We start from the raw sequence: 25,955 nt of genomic DNA, 5'->3' as shown, positions 1-25,955 counted from the left end.
GGTATTTTTGTCCTGAGTAGGTATTTCAAATAAGGAAGAACTGGATGATCACTTTGACAATATATTTAGAAACCGTCAATCGCTCTGAGCTCACAATAGTACATTATTATTTATTATATTACAAATAGTCAAATTACATAATCATCCTGTCTCCTGCCACTCTGTTGTTTAAGTTTGAACAAACTGTGTCCATTACAGAAAGTCTTACATAAAGACAAAGCTTGTTTTCAAGGAATATATTCAAATATTTTTAAAATGCAGAAAGAACCAGTATCATTTCTTAGGTTCATTCTTAGCTAATATTTATAAAGAACTTATGCATGATACATGTTCTAGAATTGACAGTAGTAATTGAACAGGTTTATATTGGATTTAACTTGCTCATTGTGAAAAGTCCTCTACATTCGTATTAATGTCTTATAACGTTTTAAGTAAAATGGTGCTGCAGAGAAGGCAGGATAGGCTTTCCCCATGTGTTCCAAAGGCAGCTTTAGTTAGCCTATACCAGAGAAATTCTGGGTTTGGGGGGGGGGGGGGCGCTGAGAAAAAGCCATGTGTGAGAGGAGCCAATGTTAAGTGAAATGGTTGTGTGGAGAGTCCCATCAGCTCCTTTGCAAATGGACAAGTCATAAACCTGCCTAATGACTTGGAAACTCAAAATTGCCCCTTTCATTTTAAAGAATTTTTAATGTTGTCCTCTCCAATGGGCACCATTAACAAAGAAACCCGCCATTCCTCCACATGGTTTCCCTCGTAGGCAGTGTGTTTTCAGTAAGACCAGAGGGGAAAAGAACTCTCAGTGGGGGAAAGATCTGTGTGGAGAGAGGAACACTTGCTAATTTCTCCAACCCACCCAACCCATTGAGGCGGAGAGACTGCAGGGTGTGCAAACCACAGAGAAAGTAGAATTTATCTCAGCTGTGATTGCATCTTCCAACCATTTTAATCTCTCTCTTTCTTTTGACACTGTATAATAATACTTTCTTCAAGGAACGTTCTTTAATCATATAATTTGAAAACAAATTCCATTTCAGCTGTCCTTACAGTAGGCGACCTTTAATGGCTTTGCTATAGGTAAAACTCTGTCATTATGTTCTGCCTCCCTGCTCAGCTTTCTGGATATCAAATTGCTAAGATGCTGCAGTTTTTGTCAGTGATAATATTGCCCTTTCAAAATTTCTCTGTAAGCAGCCTGAAAGGATTCATTCGGAGCAGTGGTTTCATTAATTTATTTAAATGCATTTCTCAAACAAAGCAGGTTAGTTGTCTCGAAATGTCAGGGTCCAGGAGCAGATTTGAAAATATTCTTTAAAATAACAATTGTCCAGGCTTTCCAAGGGAAGGAAAGAAAGCAGGCACGTATAAAGGAAGCTAAGTGATGAGTAGCTGCATGCCTTTCCCAAGGGCTCCAGTGGTCCTCCTCAAGATCAGCAGCATTCACCGCAGCCTCCATGTGGGGATCAAGCTTATCAAGTGGTTTTTGCTGTAGATGATAGTCAGCACTAATCTTCCAAATATGACTTGCTCCTCCCTTAAGAGAGTTGTTTGGAGACAGATAGTTTTAGTTTAGCAAAGTACCTGGGCCCATTAGATAGGAACCAGGATGTAGTGACTCCCATGTGCTTGCATGTGTGAACTGGGGCCTAGGGAACATCAGGTTGGTGCAAACAGACAGCTCTGGACCTGGCAGGAGAAATGAAAAAACATGTGATGAAAATCTGCATGAAATATGAACAGGCAGCTTGGAAGTACTAGTTGGTATATGTCATTTAAGGAAGAATAAAATAGATCATCTTCAAACAAAGCTCTTATCACTCTGGATTTTAAATCACCCAGATGTTTTAGGTTTTTTCACTCCCTGCCAAAAAAGCAATGACTCCCCATTGTCTACTGAATAATATCTAATCTTCTAAGCATGACATTCAATACCCTCTGCAAGCTGGCATCAGCTTCTTTGAAATTGTAATTCCTTACCACCGTGTCCCCGTCCACACACGTACACACCCTTTACATACTCTAGTGAAACTAGACACCTTTCCATTTACTAAACATGCCAGACACTTTACCCACCTTTATCCTATATTGACAGCTTCAGACCCCCTTCTCTTCTCAGGCATCCTGTCAGCCCCTTTGATTCTTCAAAGCCCAGCAAAAATGCCTGAAAACTCACCCCATGCTACAAGGCAGGTCTTTGCCTTCTGGATTTTCATGACACTTTGTAACTCTCTAAGGCTCCTAGTACAATGGACTGACCCTATGGTGTTCTCCATACACACTGCACATTCCCTCCAGAGGATGAACTCCCAGATGGCAGAACTAGCTCTTACATATCCCGGCCTCCACTCCAGTGGTTCTTAACCCTGCTGCACACCTCAGTCACCTGCAGAACTATGTAAAAGCATGAAACCTGGGTAGGGACACTTTGGTGCAATGGTCTGAAGTTGGGGTCTGGGCATGGTATTTGTTTGAACCTCTTAAACATTTCTAAGTGTAGAGTTCAGTAATGTTAAATATATTCATGTTGTATAACCAATCTCCAGAATATTCTTATTTGAACTCTATACCCATCAAATAACAATTTGCCATTCCCCCTCCCCTACCTTTGGCAACTACCATTCTACTTTCTACCTTTATGAATGTAAATGCCTCACATAAGTGGAATCATGAAGTATTTATATTTTAGTAACTAGCTTATTTTGCTTAGCATAATGTCTTCAGGGTTCATGTTGTAGCATGTGATAGGATTTCCTTCATTTTTAAGTCTGAATAATATTCTATTTTATGTATATACTCCATTTTCTTTGTCCATTCACCCATCAGTAGACTTTCAGTTTGTTTCTACCTCTTGGCTATTGTGAATAATATTGCTATGACTATGGATGTTCAGATCTCTCTGAGATCCTGCTTTCAATTATTTTATATGTACTCAGAAGTAGGTTTGCTGTATCATATTCTTTGTTTAGTTTTTTGAGGAACCACCATACTGTTTTCCACAGTGGCAGCACCATTTTACATGCTCTATCAACAGTACACAAGCATTCCAATTTCTCCACATTTTCACCAACACTTATTTTGGTTTGGGGGGGGGGGGTTGTTTTGACAGCAATCATCCTAATGGATGTGAGGTGATAGCTCCTTTTGGATTTGATTTGCATTTTTCTAATTTCTTTCATTAGTAGTGTTGCATCTTTTCATATGCTTTTTGGCCATTTGTATATCTTTGGAGAAAAGTCTATTCAAATCCTTTGCCCATGTTTTAATGGGGTTATTTTTGTTGTTATTGAATTATAGGATTTCTTTATATATTCTGGATATTAGCCATTCATCAGATGCACAATTTGTAAAAATCTTCCCTCATTCTGTAGTCTGCCTTTTCACTCTATTGATTATGTCCTTTGATATACAGAAGTTTTTAAGTCTAACATATCTCCATTTATCTAACCTTGCTTTTGTTGCATATGCTTCTGGTATCATATCCAAGTAGTTATTCTGAAACCCCATGTCATGAATCTTTCCCTCAGTTTTCTCCTAGGAGTAAAGTTTTAAGTTTTATGTTTGTGTTGAGTGGGGTTGGCACCCTTGTTAAAAATCACTTTACCATACTGACCAGGATTTATTTCTGGGCCCTCTATTCTATTACACTGGTCTATATGTCTATCTTTATGCCACTTTATGCAATTAAAACCACACTGTTTTAATTACTGAGGCTTTGTAATATGTTTTTTGAAATCAGGGACCCTGAAGCCTCCAACTTTGTTCTTTTTCAAGATTGGTTGGGGCTATTCTGGGTCCCTTGAGAATATTTTTAAAGATTTTATTTATTTATTCATGAGAGACAGAGAGAGAGAGAGAGAGAGAGAGAGAGAGAGAGAGAGAAAGGCAGAGACACAGGCAGAGGGAGAAGCAGACTCCATGCAGGGAGCAGGATGTGAGACTCGATTCCTGGTCTCCAGTATCACGCCCTGGACTGAAGGTAGCGCTAAACCGCTGAGCCACCCAGGCTGCCCATGAGAATTTTATGATAAATTTTTCTATTAATGCAAAAATGTCATGGGTGTTTTGATACAGATTGCATCAAATCTATAAATTGCTTTGTGTTCCATGCCCTCTCAAAATAATCTGCAACTTCTATTTTATTAGAGGCTCCTCAGGAGTTTCCAATGCATAATCATGATTGAGAAATACCATTTCCCCTCCACGGTGCCTTGCAAAGAGTCATTTAATGAGAATTTGCTTTAACTTATTAATCGGTTGTTTAGCATGTATTTTGTAACAATGTTGTCTAGAGCAATGTGACAGTATATTTGATTTGAAAGAGGAAAAAAGCCTAGAAATGGAACTATAATCAAAAGCACCTAGACACTGTAAAAGAGTGAACCATGAAAGCAAACCACATCTGTAACTATGCCTCTTTCCCAGAAAAACATCCCTCACTCAGAGAAAAAAAGCGTGTACTTCCAGTGAAATGAGGAGAGTGAAGAAAGGAGAAGGACAAGAGCAAGCAACATGAGACAAGAACCCGTGTCTGGAGACATAGCCAGCTCATTCTCAACTCTCCTAGGGACTTCTGCAAATGAGTGCAAGTGTCTTGTCCTTAGGAATTCAAATAACATTTGTTTGATTTGACAGACTTATATATTATAAAATGATTACCACCACAGAGTTAGCTAACCCCTCCATCATGTCATGTATTTAACATTTCTTTTTTGAGGTGAAAACATTTAAGATCTACTCTCTTAGCAACTAACTTTCAAGTGTATAATACAGAACTATTAACATCATCATGCTGTACATTAGATTCTAGAAATTATGCATCTTATAACTAGAAGTTTGTACCCTCTGACCAACATCTCCCCATTCCCCCCCCCACCACCACCACCAGTCCCTGGTAACCACCATTCTACCCTGTGTTTCTCTAAGAAACAGAGCTTTTTATATTTCACATATAAAGTCATATAGTATTTGCACTTCTCTGATTTATTTCATTTAGCAGAACGTTCTCAAGGTCTAGTCATGTTTTCACAAATGGTAGCATTTCCTTCTTTCTCATAGCTGAATAATATCCCTATTCTTCACATCATAGGGGTCTACAATTCTTCCCAATATCCTCATGGAAAGAATTTTCCTGAATACTTCTAGCCTTCTTCTAACTTCATCAGAAGAAATATGCAGCTATCCACAGTTTTGGTTTAAAAGTAAGTTCTTTCTCTCTCTCTCAATATCTCAATCTCTTTATTTCTTAAAAAGCTGCCTTCTTTTCCCCTTGGCTCCCTATGTTTTCCTGAAGTTTGCAGTGATGGATGCATGGTCTGTAGGTCATCTTCTTTCAGAGAAACCAGCATCAATAGAGGAAAAGGCAGGGAAGAGGCTGGGGAACAGAGTGTTACTTAAAACTTCCCAGAGGAAGAAAAAAGTTTGCAAATACGATAACTACTAAAAGCACACAAACCTCTTGTAATTATGAAATATTATTATACTTATAAATAGTAGGTTTCACTAATTTGAAGAGATACAAATACCCTTATGTTTATTGTAGCATTATCTACAATAGTCAAATTATGGAAGCAACCCAAGTGTCCATTAATAGATGAATGAATAAGGAAGATGTTGTGTACACACACACACACACACACACACACACACACACAGAGGAATATTATTCAGCCATAAAAAACTTACCATTTGTAACAACATGGATGGAGCATATAATGCTAAGCAAAATAAGTCAGAGAAAAACAAATACCATCTGATTTCACTAATGTGTAGAATTTAAAAAACAAATGAACAAAGCCAAAAAGAGAGAGAGAGAAAAAAAAAAAAAAAAACAGACCCTCAACTATAAAGAACAAGCAGATGGTGACCAGGGGGGAGGAGGATGGGGAGATGGATGAAATAGGTGAAGGAGATTAAGAGAACACTTACCATGATGAGCACTGAGTAATATATGGAAGTGTTGAATCACTGTATTGTACACCTTAAACAAATATAACATTGTATTAACTACACTGGAATTTTTTTTAAAGTGGGACAAAATTAGTACATTTTTAATCAGAAAAAAATTAAAATGTACTACTAATGGACTCAAATATCCTGCCCTTCTGCTGTGTTAATTGGACAGAGTTCTGGAGGTTCTGAGAATGTTCACTAGACTTCACATGCACCTGGGAACACAGCTCCTTTCAAACCACCCTGAATGAGGGGAACTCACAGTTCACAGTTGTAAATAGCAGAACCAGAACAATGACACTCAGCAATTTGGTTGTCTTAAAAGAAACCCTCTTGAAAAACAATAACAGGCCCTCTTTTAAAAAGAATATTAGACTTTGGCTCAAAGGTAAGGAAGAGACAAAGAATGTCTGAACGTGCCCCAGGTGGATCTTCAGCCATCAGTTGTCCTCCTAAAGAAGAGAGAACTGGTGTTAAGGAAATTTCAGGAACCTAGAGGAGTTAATGTTCTCTGGATAGGAGGTGATCAGTCACCCCATGCCCCAGAGTCTCAGCTTCTAATTTTGGAATCACAGTCCAGCATGTTCTGATTTGTGTTGTTCTGGCTCCACTCTCCAAGACCAGGAAGACAGCAGGATGGAATGTATGTGAAAGAGTGTGGTATGAAGAAGGAGGGTGAGAAGAGGAGGGGAAAGGGAGAGAAAAAAAAAAGAGTGAAAAGGGAAAGAGAAGGAGGAAGATGCAGGGAAGAAACAAGAGATGTATCACTGTAGGAACTGCCTCCAGCACTTCCAAGCTGATCTTTGCGGGCTTTGGGACTGCTGTAGGGTTGGAGAATTCTACAGTAAGCATGAATAGAAAGTAGGAATATTGACCACATATTTCTTCTTTCTTAAAATATTGACAATTTTTACTCCAGGCTAAAAAATCCAAATCAACTGGTTAACTCCTAAAAATCTCTGCACGTTCACTCATGTGGGGCAAATCTGCTCCCCTTACCTCCCTATCCATCCAGTCCATCCTCCCAAATGCAGTTCAGATTATACATTCTTGTTATATTCTTTACTAATCACCCAGCATTAAGTAGTGATGCCACTCTGTTCCTTATTTGAATCTCTAGAGTAACTATAACCTGTAAAATTCACTTCATGATGAGTTATGTAGTACAAAACATCTATGTCATCGTTCTTGCAAAGACAAGAGATGAACATACTCCCAGGTTTTAGCCCACTGGTTTATGCAGGTTAGACCAAATTAACTATTAACAACACCCTCCATTTACTCTTACAAGCACCCCATGTAGGGAAGATAAATTGTGGCCAGCCTTTTGAAATGCTAAATCCTGTGGCATTCCAGATTCCCCAAGGAGAATTTAAAAGCTCCTAGGGAGCTCTGTCATTTTCCACACCACCCTGGCTCCTTACACACACTGCCCGACAATATATTTTTTTTTTTTTAATTTATTTATGATAGTCACAGAGAGAGAGAGAGAGAGAGGCAGAGACATAGGCAGAGGGAGAAGCAGGCTCCATGCACCGGGAGCCCGACGTGGGATTCGATCCCGGGTCTCCAGGATCGCGCCCTGGGCCAAAGGCAGGCGCTAAACCACTGTGCCACCCAGGGATCCCCCGACAATATTTTTATTGTGAACACGAATTATCCTATTCATTTTCAAAGACGAAAAACGAACAAGCCCTACAATCTTGTGAATATGTGGAATGTTAGGAGGGAAGTTTTAATTTAGCCTAGGTTCTCATTGTTTTTACTGTGTAAGGTCTAAATGCATCACATTCTGAAACTGAAGATGAGTGTTATTCTCAGATTTGCATCTGATTTTTTTTTTTAAATTTTTTTATTTATTTATGATAGTCACACAGAGAGAAAGAGAGAGAGGCAGAGACACAGGCAGAGGGAGAAGCAGGCTCCATGCACCGGGAGCCCGATATGGGATTCGATCCCGGGTCTCCAGGATCGCGCCCTGGGCAAAGGCAGGCGCCAAACCGCTGCGCCACCCAGGGATCCCTGCATCTGATTTTTAAAAAATCACAGTGAAGGAGAAAGTACCAGCTCAAACTCAAATATACTGGTGTGCCCCTCTTGATACCCGAAGACTACTTGCCCTCCAGCAAGCTCAGGCTGCCTAGGTCTGCAGGTCACCTTGGGTTGCTCTGAAATCTATTTATTCAATTTCATTCTTACAGGAATATAAATGGTTCTGTCAAATAAAGTGAAAATTTCAATGACAAACATTCTGAAAACAACAGTTCAGAAAATGAAATCTCTTATTTCTTATTGAAACATTAAGTTCCTCCAGCTGACACCAAAGTCATCTCTTTTTTCATCCTTCTTCATCTCCCTCTAATGGGAAGAAGCAGGGAGATGATTATATTATCTTCCACCTGTTCATCTACCCATTGATCAATATTAAGTGTGTACTGTGTAAAAGTTTTGTGATCTGTGCTGGATGTGAGTGATGAATGAAATGGGCAGTTTCTGCCCTCAAGCAGCTTATAGTCTGATATACAAAAGAGGCATCAAATGGTGAAATATAACCAATGTCTGCAGTTAAGCACAAAGTTAATCTCAGCAAAATCTTGACAGAAATCCTCATTCTACTCTAAAAAATAAAAAAGGACCTTCCTAACAGGGGACCCTTAGACTGGAACCCAATTGGTGAACAGGAAATGAGCAAGGAAAGAAAAGGAAGAATGTTGCAGGCAGAGGTTGCAACCTGCACATAAGGCTTCAGATGGGAGTGCATGCTGTGACATTAGAAGGGAAGAGTGTGCCAGCGTTCCTGAGTGTGGTGGGTGAGGCAGCAGAGACAGGAAGGCTCCACTAGGCTCCAGGGTGTGGTTTCTTACTCTTCCCTTCAATTGGTCATCTGAAATAGTGACAAAGGCCAACAACCAGCAGGGAGCCGAGTGAACAACACAGTCATCACCACGTCTTAGGGACTTTCAGTCTCGCTCATATCATTTTGGGAGATGAAGGCTGAGAGGAACTAGGTTTGGTAGAACTCTGGTAAGAATTCAGAGCTTTGGCCATAATATTACTTGAAAAGCCAGACATACTAACTATCATCACTTCTAAACCAGTTGCTTCATTTCTAAGCATTCCTCTCTTTTCCCAGTCCTATGTTCTGCTTCAGGAATGATCAAAATATTAGCTATTGATTTTCCTAAAGACCAGTCTGGATGTGGTTGTTACTGCAAAAAAAAAAAAAATGTTATGCAGATAAAAAGGAAATAGGCAATCTCTGTCGTTGAGCTTGAAATGGGCTAAGGAAATACTGGGAATACAGTTCGGGTTGAACTGCTGACTCTGTCACTTATGAATCTTGTGACTCTTACACAATTATATTAACCACTCTGAGCCTCCATACATTAATTTGAAAAATGAAGATAATATCCATCTGCTTCCTAGAATTTCTGGGAAGATTGAATGAGGTAATATTTTTGAATATGCTGTGTGTGTGTGTGTGTGGCATGTGCATGTGTGTGTGTGTGTGTGTGTGTGTGTGCGTGTGTACATGGGGGAGGGGGTGATCCAAGTGAAAAGGAGCAAAAAGATAAATAGAAATTGTCTCCTACTCTTAATTTACAGACTGAGAGAGATATAGACACCTAAACAAACAGTGTAAATCACAATATAAAAGTGAAATTTAACAATCCAGAAAGAGATCATGAGTGTCTGAACTAAAGGAGAGGCAGAGGTGATGTGGAGAAAGGGACAGAGTCAAGAGATATCTTGGGTAAATTTAAATTACATAGATTTGAAAGTGTGTGATATAAAAATATTTATATAAAGCTTTGTTTTATACAGACAATTTGAAATAAAGTGAATTCCCTGAATGTAAAATGCATTAATGCACAGTTCTTTTCAAGACTATCAGGCCAAATATATTGAAGCTTTGTTTACACTCTAACCATAGGGCAGCAACACTTAAGCTGATCAACAGAAATGCTTGCCTTCCACAAGTTTTTTCAGCTATGTATGGTCTTCAAGAACTACATCCCTCCAAATAACTGCAAATCACCTTGCATTTAGGTGGGGGGTAGGGGAAATTAAGACAATAAATAAATAAATAAATAAATAAATAAATAAATGGTACCAGTTGGCTTTTAGTTTCCTAGCTTATGTGACTTGGTACCTGACAAAGCCATTTAATAAGATCACTTTGACCTGATTCAGAAAGAAGTGAGTTCCCTACTGAGAAGTACGCAAGGCTATGGTTAACAATTATATGCCCGAAATATTAATAATTAGGTTCATGTGTCTCGTCAGGTATTGGATGAAAAGGCCACTAAGGCTCCCTCCATTCAAGAGACTTTAAGGTGAGGGTCTTCCCTATACTTGCGCTCAATTCCTGTAATTCTCAGTATTCCTTTTGAATTAACTATGCTAAATACTCTTCTTTTTTACTGTTTGACTGTTTAATATGTTCCAGTGTTGCCTCCGATGTGGGTTATGAACTAAAGTTGGTGGTGGTAGTAGTGTAGTAAGAGGCAGCAGTGGCAATAATGATAATATTTGTATCATGCTTAATATGTGCCAAACACTATTCTAAATGCTTTTCATATATAAACCCACTCAATCCCCTCACAGACCTTTGAAGTAAATAACAGTGTTATCCTCATCTTACAGATGAAGAAATGGAAGAACAGGGCAGCCTGGGTGGCTCAGCGGTTTAGCACCACCTTCAGCCCAGGGCATGATCCTGGAGACCTGGAATCAAGTCCCACATCGGGCTGCCTGCATGGAGTCTGCTTCTCCCTCTGCCTGTGCCTCTGCCTCTCTCTTTCTCTCTCCCTGTGTCTCTCACAAATAAATAAATAAAATCTTTAAAAAAAGACATGGAAAAACAGGACACATTTAACTTGCTCAGGATCACACAACATAGACATGATTCAAACCCAGAAAGTCTTTCTCTGCAATCCATGTTCTTATCCACCATGCTATCCTGCCTCTCCAACATGGTGACAGTTCACAGCCTTCTAGCTCTTAGGTACAGCCTATGATAGGGGTAGAGGCTCTGAGCCACTGGAACCTGGCAATATCTTTTTCCAGGATCACTTTCCCTATAATAAGTGACCCTGGCAGTATTGAAGAACTGTTGGCTCTAGCAGAAATTGCTGGGGGCAGACAAATCTCTGAGGGGTTCTACTCTTCTCAGCCTTTCCTTTTGTGCCTCTAGTCTGTGAGGTTCCTGGGGTTCAGTGTTTAAAACTGCCAATATCTGCAGCTACAATGCCACTCCAACTTCTCTCTTACCCTTAAGACCATACAAAAAACAGTATCATACAGATAGTCGTTTTAAAAACTCATGTATATATTCTCTGCAGTGAGTATGATGATGATGACCAATCATTTAGAAAGGCCAGGTGGGTGTAATGTTAGCTATGTGTAACAGCTGTAACATCTGTTGCACACGTGTGCTGGGCACCCTCACTGCTGCAACATTAGCAGAAGGTATTACTTAGAATTTAGGGGATCACAAGTGATGAAAACCCAACTCTCAATAGCTTAGGTAAAAGTAGAGATACTTTTGAAATACTGCTGAATCATCTCAAGGAACTCAGCACTAGGCATATAGCTGGATTTCAGGAATAAATGGACCAAGGTATTGTTTGAGATTCATTTTTCAACTCATATTCCCACTCCTCCCTACACATCCACTACATATCTCTTTCTCTTTATTTTGTTCTTTTTTTTCTTTTCTTTATCTTTCCTTGTCTTTCTCTAGACCAAATTCTTTTGTTTCTCAAGTCCATGTGGAAGGACTCTAATAGTCCCTGAGTTGTCAATCTTACTGCTATAAGACAGAGAAAGAAGCAAACTCAACTCTCTGGGTCCCAAGTCAATATCTTGGGTCAGTCCACTGTGTCTAAGGAACAGAATCACTGTACTGGCACAGTAACTCTTACAGTCACACTAAGGATAAACAAGCGCAAGGCAATCAGTAGAAAAGGGGGAACTGAAGAGACAGCTCTATGAGTGTCTTCTACAAGAAGCCACCATGCCAATTAATGGCAGATGTCCTCCATGAGATAAAGTGTGCCAAGGGACTCTGTCTCTTGTAGTGTGGAATCCATAGCACCATGCCTTGGTAAACATGTGCACAGCATGTATACAGTTAGTGTTCTATAACAATAGTTAATGTTTATTACACATTGACTAACTGCCAAGAGCATTTAGGAGTCACAAAATCTTTATAAGCTAGTAATGTAGTTATCTTTGTTTTACAGATGAAAAGGATCAGTTTTGGAGAAAAGAAGCAACCTGCTGAAGTTTATAAAGCTAGTAAACTGCAGTTTTGGAATTTGAATGTGGCTCTTTCTGATCTTAGACTCAGCACTCTTGCCACTAAGACACTTTCTCTTTAATTCAGAAAATATGTAGCATGCACCAAGCCTGATGCCAAGGAGAAAAATTCCAAGCACACATTCTAGGCAATTAAAAGAAAAAAAAAGTAAAACAGAACTACTCTTCTTGTAGATGCAATATTTCAACTTTGATTCCCCTCACCTACCCAAAATGAAGAACTGATACTGCTCACCTTATTAGCCTCAAATGACTCCAGATGGCATTCCAGAACAGATGTACAGCTATTCAGCAGCCTTAAGAAGAATCCAACACCATGAATCTTTTTCATGTTGACTTTCCAGGGAGGTCTTCCAAGTCCCTAAAGATCTAAGAGATAATTCTAAATGGCATAAGCTGTCATTTACAGACAAAAGGTCAAATAGCTGCCTAATCCCTATATGTGCCATCTATGGTCCTAGAAACACTTGGCTGGATTTGGAATTCTAAGCACATTCCATGACTAAACTCAGGTTTTGTTGTATTACTATTTTATAGTGAGAAAAATGAACACTGGAATATTTCATTTGGCCTATGAAACTCTAGAATCACAGGCACCTCTCAGTTAAATATATAAGAGATATCAGAAAATCCCCAGCTGAAAGATTTCAGAGGAAAGACCCATCCTTCCCTGCCTGACTCCTCCTTGTATCACAGAACCCTGTCCTGTCTCCTGTAGTGATGGTTATCAGACTACCCCCAAGGTGCCTGTTTTTGTGACTCTTTTTCCTACTAGACTTTGTCTTCTTCACCATAGTGTTTCCAGCATCCAGCAACAGTGCCAACTACGTAATAACTTAGGAGTTGCTCAACATGGAAGGAAGGAGGGATGGAGAGAAGGGGAAGATAGAGAGGGAAGCAGGAATGAGAGGGGGAAAGAAACAGGAGAGAAGGATGGAAGGAGGGAGGGAGGGAAAGGGAGGAAGGGAAGAGAAAGGAAGAAGGTGAGTACGAGGCTTGGGTGATGAACAGTCTGTATGTCTTAACATCAAGGCAAGTTCTTGAGCGAGTCATCTACAAACCTAGATGAGTATCTGTTAATACCTGGAGATCATTAGTCCTGCTAGGAGAGGATACCCTGAGTGGCTACTGGACTCCATCCATAATCCCTGGGCAGAGAAGAGCAAAGACTAAGTTACCCAAGACTAAGTACCTGTTTCCTTCTATGAGAGTAGAAACAACCTGGACCAACACTGTGTATAGGGAAATGGCTAACCTAAGATAATGGACATTTATCTCTCATTCTCAGCCTGGCAAGGAGATCATTCTTGTTATTCCATTTCTCATGTACCTTCAACTGATATCTTAAGAAAAACCTGAGCCTTCAAAGTAGGCACTCTGACCCTCACCAAGGAAATGCTGTTAATTGTGTGTCTTCAGGCTGTGGGGCTTCAGCGGTGTAAATTGAAAAAGTAAACCCAATTTGAGGAATATGCAAATGGCAAACTGAAAGAAGAATTAATATTTAGCTTTGAAAAAAACACAGCTCTCCTCCTCATTATGAAGGCTGTTTTTTCTATAACCAGAAGGAAAAATGAATTGTTGGAAGCTCCTCAAAATGTGCAGCTGAGAATGCCTTTATATTAATGAGAAAAGTGATATTGATTAACGAGTAGGCCAAAAGCAAGAAGGAAGCTTTCCTCCCTTCTGTCTTCCTCTTGGCCTGGGAACAGGTAGTCTACTAAGGTCCCTAGGCATAGCAAGAACACAGTCCCCTGGGTCTGCTGCTGGCTAGAACACATGTGGTCTGATCAAGCTTCTTTCAATTACATGAACAAACATGTCTAGACTTGAACAAATTGGCACCTGGGAATTAAACTGCTTATAAAAATCCACATCCTTTCGAGCCTCTGTGACCTTAATTGATCAGAACCCCTCTATTGTAGCCCACAGCTAGTCCAGGAAAAGATTTTCTGAAAGTTTAGCTAAATGACAATATTGATTTTTATCCTTCATATTTTCTTATATTAATCACATTTCTTACATCTGCTTCATATATTACATATTCCCTTGGCTCTGTGGCCAGCATTATGTAATAAGTTCTTTAACACAGTCTAGCAAAGGATTACAACCCCAATTTTACAGGACAGAGTCCAAGTCATGGGGAGCTGGAAATACCCTAAGGAGTGAGAGGTGAAGTCTTCTGTCTCCTAGACTAGCATTGCATCTTCTTAATAATGGCTCTGAGCATCTATATGGAACAAGACCTTCTATTTGATTTCACCACCTTCTGAGTCACATAAGCCATAAGCCACCCAGGAATGAAAAAAGCCACTCACTCACCTAACAAATCTCAAGGAAAACAGCTTCCTCTGCCTGGTGTATAGTCTGCACACTGGATACTCTTCATTCTTCTCTGGACAAAGAGAGGGCTTTGTACACAAGTCAGACTCTATAAGCCTCATGGCCCTGGGCACTGCCACCTGTGCTCAATTTCAGGCAGCTTTTCAAAGATTGATGTTCTATAGCTCATAAGACACCAGTTCATGCAATGGAGGAGTGTCCTAGACAAGCAAAGAAATCTTCAGCAGCATGTGGAATCATACTTTGGTCAAGATCCCAGACTCGAGAAGAGCAGGTTAAATGAGGTCTTAAGCTCATACAATTTTGAAAGCCACTTTAAAAGGGAATTTAGAGTTGCAAGAACAAAAATTTCATATGAAAGTAAACATTTATAAAGACAAAATATATCACAATACACATCATAGAAAGCTGAAAAATACATATAATCATAAAATCAAGAAAAATAGCATCATGTTTGTATTAATTAAGCTCCTGTCATTCTTCTTTGGTATTTTTCCCTACACTTTGGGCTTATATGTCAACAATTTTATGGCATAGCTATCAAGGCTGAGAAGAGAATGACTCTTGTCTTTTCCTCTGCAGGTTCTCCTCCAGGGCCTACGGTGGTCCCGTGATGTGCACAAGGCAGATTCACGAGGCAGCACAGCCTCCAGCCTTGTGTCCTCTTGCCGACTAGGCAGTTCATCTCAGCAGATGGCAGGAGGATCCTAGAAGCCACTTCTACAACAAGACAACAACAACTTACGTCTTCAAAAAAGTAGCTGTCGACTACAAAACTCCAGGTTACTATAACCTCAAGGCGATTTCCTCTTAGATGGATCCCAAATCTCTGCAGCTACCCCACCAGCGATAAAATAATAGACATGTTTGGAGAAGTGGGGGAGAAAGAAAGAATGATATTAGCCAATAATGAATATAATATCTTAATTTTGCAAATTAAAAAAAAAAGGATCATTTGAATATATTGCCAAGACCCCTACTACATCTTGAAAGGACATTTGCAAGAGTACAAGGCTAAATGTAAGTCTTGCTCTTTCTCCATAAAGCCACCTCTGTGTCTACTCTCAATCCCTCTGCCCCAGCAGGAGTGGGGAGAGGGAGCCAGGAGGATGTCCAGAGGAGATCTTTACGTCTAACACACCAGGGGTTACGATTCTCTAAAGCATCTAGACTCTAATCACAGTTAAGGCAGAAACTCTGACCCAAGCATGGTCTGGTCTGAACAGACCTTCATTACATGAGATTACCATCCATACATTGCATCTGGTGTACATCCTCAGCCTGAATTCCACACCACTTTCCCAGGTCAAAGTGGATTCAATCATCTCTCTCACATGGAAGGAGGAAACCTAGGAATGCATGTCCATATTTGCAAATGTAAAATTTTAGCTCCAAACTTGAATCTTTATTTGGTACCTGATGATAAATAATAACACTGCAGGTGCATGAAACTCAGCCCTAACATTGGTCCACAGGGTCTACAGAAGATGTAACATACAAACACCAGTATGAACAAATATATGAATGTGTCATACAACATAGGAGCATTCTATTCAAACAAAGTAGAATCATCCCTTAAGGCAAGCAGAAGCACTTTTAGGGTTCTCGACCTTCCTCATAGTCACATGTGAATTTTGTTAAAGGCAGAGGATTTAAATAGCTGGACATCTACTGATATGCTTCTCTTTCATTTCTGTAGTTAACTGAGTGGTTCTCACACAAGGAACATCACATAGGATTGTGCATTTAAAACCTTATATATTTTGTTAGTATAGAAGATTTTCATGTGTGGTTTTAACTATATATGATTTTCACCCTACTCATCAATTTTTGAACCTAACCCACAGAGATGTGACTTCACAGAATTTTTGTTCATTAAATTAGGAAAGCAAATAATTTTCTTTTTTAATGGATACTTACATGATAGACACTTTAGTGCTATAACCTGGGAGTGGAGAGGAATAGAATGGAAACAGTAGTGTGCAGCATCCTGATAAACTTCTCTAGACACAAAAGGAAATTGCATCCCTAATCTCCAAATCTGATTAAATATGAAAGAGATGGGGGTTGGTGAGAAAACTGCACATAATCTTAGGTAACTCTTGAAAGGAAAGCTTCTGAGCTCTATCTACATCATAGGGTTTTTAATTTGTATTCCACATTTTTCTTATAAATATGAACCTGTATATTACTCAAAGTGATTACATTTGGTTATAAACACTGAAAAGACTTGAGCTTTTATTTTTTAATATCTGCTTTATTCAGATGGGAATGAAAATCAGAAATTTCAAACTTGCAAATACCAGCTAGGAAGGATGCAGTAGGGACCCTAGAAATCAATGTTTATCCAGCTGTCTGGTCAAATCCCTATGTAGGCAACTCCCAGAGACCATTTTCTGCCTCCAGTCACTCTTTCCCATTCCTAACAGGTTCTAAACTCAGGTTTGTTTATTTTCATTCTGAATTCTTTTTACTCATGGCTTGTTCAGATGTGTTTTTTTTTTTTAAATTCTCATCTGAAATTGTCCTACTTATCTTTGATGATTGATTTCCAACTTAATTTCATTCATTCGGTCCATCTACAAATATTAAGCACCTACTATGTACCAGATACGATTCTAGGCATTGAACAGACAACTGTGGGCAAAAATCTCTGTGACATCCTATTACATTGAATTATATGAAACTGATACTTTTGTAGGTCAAAATGGTCAAGTATCAACAATCTCATGTGGTTCAGCCCATGTTGAGAAGACAGAAAATAAACATAATTATAAGAACCTTGATAGTTATGTTAGAATCTCTTCTGAGGTTAGAGCCCTTGATACTGCCCTCTTATTACACTCACCATTTTGAATGGACTCTTCACTTTACCTCCTGTCCTTGCCTTGAAAACTGAAACTCCTAGTGCCCAGGAGTCAGCAAAAAGGTTCAGGAAAAAAAAAAAAAAGCCTCCTTCAACGATTTCCCTGCCCTCTAGCTTCTGCTTCTACTGAGTTTTTAGTCTATGATAAATCCTAACTTTCATACTAGCTCAATGTGGGTTTAAAGACTACTTAACGTTCTTTATTCAAGAGCATTAGTTATTTTTAATAGGAGTTTACCCACACACACACACACACACACACAAACCTGGATCATTTAATAACATCTGAAATAAAATAAGCCATTAGTGAGTATTTGGGAGCATTTTCTTTATCTTACTACCCTCAGTATAATCACAACCTGATAAGCTGGAATTGGCTCAGTTCTGATGCTTATGGTTTTTAGTGGTTTTCCTCTAACAGAATTGTGAAATAAAACTCTCCTGAGATTTTAGGCACTTCTATGACCTATTGGTGTACAAAGCTCTATGAACCTTCTGAGATTTACAAACGTCCATATACTGCCTAGGGGAAATTGTGTCTAGTACCAAGAGGCATCCTGATAATGGAAGAAAATGGAAAATATGGCTTCATAGAATTAACAGATATTTAAAGCCCCACACAGGACTGAAACAGTGGGAAAAAAGACTTGAAGCTGGAGACAAGTATGTCTCTACTTATCAATATGTTAGCTTTGATACAGTATTATCTACCTGATTCTCAGTTTCCCACAGAAAAAAATGAGGCTCCACCCTATAGACTGGTGAGAGAACATAAAAGCATAAGTAGAAAGTATAATTGCTTTATGATATACTATAGATTTGCTAGTTGAATTTAAATAAAAATGGAAAAAAGAAAGTATAAGTGCTTTATAAAATTATATGATATAAGGAAGGGCAATTTTTCAAAATGAGGAAACAAAATTAAAACAAAAAAAGAACAAAAAACCAAATTTATCCCAAGAATTAAAGGCAAAGTTACCAGATGGCTAGATAGAGGATTTCTAGACAGTTTTAGGGAAGGGAAGATCAGTGCATTTCAGCATGAATTCACTAAGAACAGCCTAGAACCTATATTTATACACTGTTGGTGTTTCAGGATTTATAATGTACCATGGCAAAATGGGAACATGACAAATGGAAAGAACACTGGTTTACTAACAGATCAGCTGGAGTTCACATGCTGACTCCACCACCTCCTAACAGTATGAGCCTGGGCAAGTTAAAGGATTTATCAGAACCTTTGTTCCTTATCTGTTAACAGGTAATAAAAGCACATATGTATTAAACACACTCAAATTCATAACGTGTCTGCATATATAAGGGGCTGTATAGCAATAAATTCCTTACTCCATTGCATTCATTATCACAGGTAGTCCTCATGTCAACCTTGTAAGTTGGATTTTGTCTTTCTTATCTTAAAGATGAAGAAACTGGCCTGTTTCAGAAAGCATAGGCATAAGTAGCAAAATTATAGCAAAAACCTAGCTCATTTCCAATACTGGCTCAGGTATTTCCACTACACTACTATTGTCTCCAATGTAACAGATCCAGGCCAGTATGGGCTAGTAGGAGTGAGGGAAGACCATTTAAAAGAGTAACCAGCTTTCACCCTTGAGCAGTTGAAAGTACATAGGCTGCCTGGAAGTGCCATCCAGATATTTAGATGATGGACCCCTGACCTCAAAGGTATAGACTATTGGCCTGAAGTCATCTTATACGTAGGATTTATTTGTTGCTCTCTGGCACACATGTTTCTCACCAACATAGTTTGGGTTATTGCTATATTTAACACACCAGGTTCAAACAGTATGATATTGTCAATGCACTGAACCAGCATGATCTGCTGGAGAACTAGATTATGACATATGGCTGGAGAGCTGAATGAGGTAGTATCATGAAGGTATGCTATTGGCCTCACTAGATGGAAGCCAAAGAATTTTTAATGATTCAATAACAAGTATAGAGAAAAGGGCATTTTCCTGATCAACAGCTATATATTAGGGACAAGGAATGTGCTGATTTGCTCTAGGAATGAAACTACATTGGGAACAGCAGCTGTAATTAGAGTCACTACCTGATTGAGTGTATGATAATCCACTGTTGGTCCCCAAGATCCATCCATCTTCTGGAAAGCCAAAGAAACAAGCTGAATGAAGATCTGGTAAGATGAACACATCCTACCATCTCTCAGGTCCTTGGTAATGGCAGTAATCTCTGAAATCTCTCCAGAAATGCATTATGCTTTAAATCGGGAAGCTATACAGTATTGTTTCTCCCTTAGCCAGAGCTTACAGGACTTACAAAATCAAGGGTTTTGAAAATGAGAGTGGCTCCTTTCATTGATACTCCCAGTGATCCACAAGAGAAAGTTTTGCTTTATTCCCACTTTGGCCTTTTCTGGTCTATAATACCTAGCTCCCAAGGAAAGATGCTTCCAACAGAGGATGCAACAATGCTTTACTGACAGTGGTAGTTGAGCCAGCCACCAACCACTTTGAGCTCCTCCTGGCCGTAATTCAACTGGTAAAGAAGGGAGTTACTGTACTGACGGGGATACTGAGGTCTCCAAGATAATACAGAGTTGCTACCACATATTGTAAGTAAAGAAGAGTTCATCCATGATTTACAAAAAAAAAAAAAAAAAAAAAAAAAAAAGAGTTCCTAGGGCATCTCTTAACGCCAGGTCCTGCCATTAAAGTTAATGGAAAATTTCAACAACTCAATGCAGGCAGTTAATTCAATACCCCAGAACCTTCAGGAATAAAGGTTTGGGTCACCCCATCTGACAAGGAACCAAAACCAGCAGATGTACTTTGTTGAGGTACAGGAAATGCAAATACAGAATATGTAGTAGAAAAAGGTAGTTAAAAATACCAGCTATAAACCATGTGCCCTGTTGCAGAAATAAGGACCATCATGATTTTAGTACTTCTTCATTATTTTAATATAAATGTTTCAGTACATATTAACCAACTTTTTTTCCTCTTCATTTCTCTCATTCCCCCATTATCTAACATAAGATATGATAACGGTAGTTAAGTTTATCTTAGTACCTAAATTACAAGATATCAAAGGGAGAATGTGATTCAGCAAGAAGAGGATTACACCGTACCCAAAGATGAATAAAAAGAATTTGTATTCACTTTTGGAAAGAGGATGTGTTCTCAGTTGTACAAGGAATAGATGCATTATGTTAAGCTGAAACATGGTCTATCAATTGTATTTATTTAGAAAGTAAGGACAGTTAAAAGGACAGTATATACTGATGACACGCTGAGATGGTGTGTCATTTAGCTAAGCTAAAACTATGTTTCCCAGAATTCCCTTTCCTGCATAGCTTCAGAATAGTCTGGGCTAAAGAAGAAATCTGCAAAGAGATTTGGAAAGCAGCATAAAGCAGTAGACAGAAGAAGTTCAGCACTGGCAGCTGTTGTGGCTAATGCACAGCGTTGCTGATCTGTGGGTTCACCTGGCTGCCATGGGGCAGTGGCCAGATCCCAGTAACTCCAACTCCCACCATGTCTCCCCCTGCAGTTTCTGACTCTTGAGCCAGGTGTGTGTTTATCTCTGTGAGGAAAGTGCCAGCTTCTCCTGCAGGTTACCTATATCATCAAAGATAGAGTACTGGAGGTAATGAGAGATTGATGTGTGTTCTAGCCCATTCTGTGGGCTCCAGGACATTCTCATGGGTTCTCATTTGTCCTTGTTCTTCTCTATTTAATACCCATATTTTCTTCCCAACTGACTATCCTGCTGCTTCAGGCTCTAGAAATATACACAGAAGTAACAGCCTTTCATACTGTTTATTGTACAACTGTACAGTTCAAATCTCAGCAACAAATCCTTTTATATGTAATTATATATATAAACCATTCCTGATGTTTCTGCTCTGATTTGCCCTAACTGAAGAGTACAAAGATGGAAATGGCAAAGCTAGAACTCCCATCTAGCTCATTTCTAATGCTGATTCAGGGTACTTTCCACTAAATGATTGCTGCTTCTACCATAATAATTCAAGACCATATAACTGGAGGTCATTGGTGGTTTAAAACAGCATGCTGGCCATCATCCTCCCTCTTGGGAAAATGGGAGAGCTGCATGAAGAGCTTAGAGATATTGAGATGATTGAATACCTGGTGCAAAGGTGCAGATTAATGAACTGAAGTCAGCCTGCAGAAGAGGTCCCTGGGAGCAAGTCCCATCCCAGGAGCTAACTTCAACTTTGGCCCAGTCAGCACTTTTAGCTATAAATTGCTTAATAAAGACAGAAGGTGTGTTGATCAAATTTTCAGATGACACAGGGCTGGGCCAGCTAGCAAATATGCTGAGTGACAGAATCAAGAATCCAAAAGATTTGACAGGATGAATAATGAGTCACAGCTAACAAGATGGAATTTAACAGGATGGATATCAAGTTTTACTTTCCACAGCCCTGCCCTGGATAATGTAGGTGCCAACACCCCCCCTACATTACAGGCTTGGGCAGGGCTATTACCTGAGCTCAGTGTGGGGAAAAAAAAACACATGATGCTGATGAGAGAGAAGTCTGCTTCAAGAGAATGCCCCTGAGTTCAAAAATCATCTTCAGAGACTTAGACAGACTTGGGTTAATAACAGCCTTTATGAAAAAGACATTGAGCTCAATACTAATCACCACTGTGACTAGGTTAAAGGATTCATTAGTTACTTAGGCTTTATTATTCAAAGTATGGTGTTCCGATACAGACTGAAGATAGTCTTAAAACTCTGCCCCCCTCAAAACCACATAGCTGAGATTTGGGATACAATCCTGCAGGGCACACCTTAGTTACAAACTAGAATGTGACTAATATGGTAAAGATATATATTGAAAGTCATATGAAGAACGTATCAAGGAGAGTGATCATGAGACTTGGTTCCAAATAATTTAAGAGTTTTCACATAGGGGAAAAATAGAATTTTATTTATACTTCTAGAAGACAGATGGATAGAAACTACAGAAAGGAACACTTTAATCACTATGAAGAATAAGAAAATAATGGTTAAGTCAGGCTCTGGATCCAAACAACTGAGGTTACAGCTCATAATACACTCTCCAAGCCATTTGACTTGGGCAAATTACTTGATTTCTTGGCTTCAGCTTTCTCATTGATAAAATAGGAAAGACAAGAATGTCCCCCTCATACATTTGTTATGGGGATTAATTAAGCAAAAACAAATAGTATTTATCTCACCTAGATTGTTTTGAGTATTAAATGGTGCAACACACTTAAAAAGCATCGAGAAGAGTGACATGATCAAAGACCAATAAATATTCGCGCCAGTCTTACTATTATAAGAAAGTATATTCTGATGCTTAGAGCTATCCCCACATAGAATGCCCTGGAATGTAAGGTATCTTGAGTCTGAATGTGCTTAAACTAAAACAGGGATATCTTATAGTGGTATTTCTCAAACTTTCATGTACATATGAATCCTCTCAATATCTTATTAAAATGTGAGTTCTGACTCAGCAGGTCTGGATTGGGGCCTGAGAGTCTGCATTTCTAACAAGCTCTCCGGCAAGCTAGGGCTACTGTAGTTAGCACACTCTGAGTAGAAAGACTGGAAAACTCTTCCACTAGATGGGAAGGAAAGGTCCTTTCTATTCTAAAACATTCACCCTTTGTGATGTTATCAATCTGAGAACAATAACAATATTGAAGCTACATTATACCTGAGTAATCTAGAGCAAACAACTTAACCTCACACCTTGTTTTGATGTATTCTGCAAAGCACTTTTTAAAAAATGAGTAATTTTTACATCAAAATCCAAACTCCTCAGATGGAAGCTCATCTACTTCAGCAGAGGATTTCATTTCCTAATTGGCTAAACATCTGTTCCAGTTCTGAGCACAGATTTATCTTTATCAAACACTGATTGGTCTTTGGCTCCTGCCAGCTGCTTTGTCCTAGTGTGATGGGGAACAAAGCAGGGCAGCTGTGTGATGTCAGGAAGCCTCAGGAGGAAGGCAAAGAAGGGCCAGAGAAGCAGAAAAGAAACACTCACAAGCTACTGACAGGAGAAAAGCAATAGCAAACTCCACGGGCTTCAAGGCTGGATAGAACCAGATCTGATGCAGGAGGACCATTAGGGGTCAGCTGACCCATTCTTTTCACTTTTCACGTAGTGAAACAAAGTTTCTGTGACCGGCTCCAACTTTCTAAAAGTAATACATGGAAGGAGCATCAGTACTGGAAACCAGGCCCCACAGTTCCGAGACCAGTGCTCATTCTGCTCACCCTGCCTGCCTCCCATCTCCTCCTGGGACTCCTGCCCCAGCAATGTTGCTTGGTCTACTCATGGTTTCCTTCCATGCTTCAATTGCCCTCTAGGATAAGGAGGTTGAGGAAGATTCTGAGAATACAGGTTAGAGAGCACAGAGTTGTTTTTCACTCAAGTTAATTTCTTAGGATGAAACTGCTCCAAAAAATCTGAAAAGTATTGCCCTATCATTTACATTGTTCTCTGTCCCTACTCTAAGAATATATTAAACAGCAAATGTAATGCAAAAGCCTATGACCCTGACAAGTTTTCAATGGCCAAGAGGCCAGAGTCAAGCACTGGTTCCCAATATTTACCCCCTAAAGATGTCTCAGCTCTCTCTTAACTCCTCTTTCATTCATGAATTTCCCTCATTGAAATAATGGTAGAATCAAAAGGGGACACACTTGCTTTCCTTTCTGTGAAAATCGGGGTGGGAAAACTCAGAAGCTTTGTCCAGGAGAGGAGGGAACTTGAAAAGCCACATGGAGGGGCGCCTGGTGGCTCGGTGGTTGAACATCTGCCTTCGGCTCAGGTTGTGATCCTGGGGTCTTGGGATCAAGTCCCACATGAAACTCCCCATAGGGAGCCTTCTTCCCCCTCTGCCTATATCTCTGCCTCTCTCTGTGTGTCTCTCACAAATAAATAAATCTTTTTAAAAATCTTTAAAAAAAAGAAAAGCCACATGGAATTACTTCAAACCCCCAAAACCTCCTTTCTCTCGATTCTTATATATCTTTAGAGTAATTAAGAGCTCAGCCATTCTTGACAGAGGACTAAAAGTCATTAATTCATACTAACATGGAAATAACTAGCACCAGAGCTTCTCCTGAGTGGCTAGGTTTTAGAGTGGTCTCCACTTAACTGCTAAGCCTCTTCTCTTACCTGGGGGAGGTTGTCTGTTTCGATTTTCTACGATTCTTTGATCACCTGTAAGTGGAGTTTTCTCACTCTTGACCTCCAGCATCCTGTGCAGCAGTTTATTATAAAATGTCATCTCTGTATATGACCTAAGCATGCTCTACCACATTGGCTCTATTTCTCTCTTTATAAATTTGCTGAAAATCATAACAGTATTAACCACCTATCACTTAAACAAGAGAAGATGCATTATTTCTTGCCATAAACACACTTGTAGCAACAGATATATACACATCAGTAAAAAGAAAACTCCAACTACTGCTCTTGAGAGACTTCCAGGATCATGCATTTATTTGTCCCTGATACACAGCATTGATGATCCAACCTCTAGCGTGCAGCCAAAATCAGGAATTCAGGAACTGCTACTCAATGGTGAAGTGACATATGGTTCTCTGTACTTAGTTATTTGGGTAATTTTTCACTGTTTATATAAAATAAAAGGCTGTCATTTGTTTATAAATCTACCCAGATATACATGAGTAGGTAGCAAAGACAACTACAGGCAGCAGGAATAGCATTTTACCTAGGCATTGAAAACCAGAAAGGGTCTTGGAGGGAACTATACATTACTCATCTTTGCCTTTTGCTGAGACGTTTCTCCAACATTACTTTAGGTTAAAAACCACTTCCATGTTTAGACCAATGAATAGAAGTGGGAGAGTAAACATTTGAGCCTACAAGTTGTAACAGCAAATGTGTTAAGCATTTGAAACAGATTGTGTTGGCTATACAAACACAACCTAGCAAGTCCTGCTGCCAAACTGCAGTCCTCTGTTTATCAGCTCTCTTTGGACCTCAATGTCCACAACAGTAGGCAGTAACAGGGCCAGTGTCAGAATAAGTTCCCAGAGAGAGGAGAGATTCACATAGTTGATTTTAAAGGACTAAAGCTTTCCTCAGTATTTAGGCATTCCTTATGGGTATTTTTTAGGAAGCCTTGGTATCTTTCTTCCTGTCTTAGGGAGGCCAAGTCTTATAGGGCGACAGCAGGAAGGAAGACTATATCGAATGATCTATGTGAAATGGCCACTATCGGTTTGCTTGTAGCTATAATGTTAGAACTGAGAGCCCTCTTATCCATATTTGCATGCAATTTTCTGAGTTTGCTTTAATGGATATGACATTTCATTAATTCTGGTTGTGTACTCAAGCCAAAACACATGCAGTTTAGTTCCATTTACTGACAAAAAATAGAAGCTCAAAAATTCTAAGTCAGAGTAATAACTGAAGGTGTGTAATTACTCATTACCCAATCAGCTACCAGGTTCAGGG

General features: G+C 39.3%; 1 protein-coding gene across 16 annotated transcripts in view; it reads right to left on the bottom strand.

The window, feature by feature from the left end:
• Positions 1-1,214: 1,214 nt before the first annotated feature.
• Positions 1,215-25,955, bottom strand: part of TDRD15 (tudor domain containing 15) — a 240,743-nt gene continuing 216,002 nt past the window's right edge. For 8 of the 16 annotated variants that reach the window (XR_007402956.1, XR_007402959.1, XR_007402961.1 and 5 more), the window contains 5 exons: positions 14,593-16,654; positions 13,354-13,418; positions 12,506-12,639; positions 5,923-5,974; positions 1,215-1,683 (listed from right to left, as the gene is read on the bottom strand). The gene's annotated coding sequence lies outside the window, so the exon portion shown is untranslated. The remainder of the gene's footprint in view (positions 1,684-5,922; positions 5,975-12,505; positions 12,640-13,353; positions 13,419-14,592; positions 16,655-25,955) is intronic. The other 8 variants (XR_007402958.1, XR_007402960.1, XR_007402965.1 and 5 more) reach the window with 6 other exon arrangements.

This window comes from Canis lupus, chromosome 17, assembly GCF_003254725.2.
Source record: "Canis lupus dingo isolate Sandy chromosome 17, ASM325472v2, whole genome shotgun sequence".
NCBI classification, from domain to species: domain Eukaryota; kingdom Metazoa; phylum Chordata; class Mammalia; order Carnivora; family Canidae; genus Canis; species Canis lupus.
The sequence above is the reverse complement of the archived record's forward strand: the minus strand, read 5'-3'. Positions and strand labels throughout refer to the sequence as shown.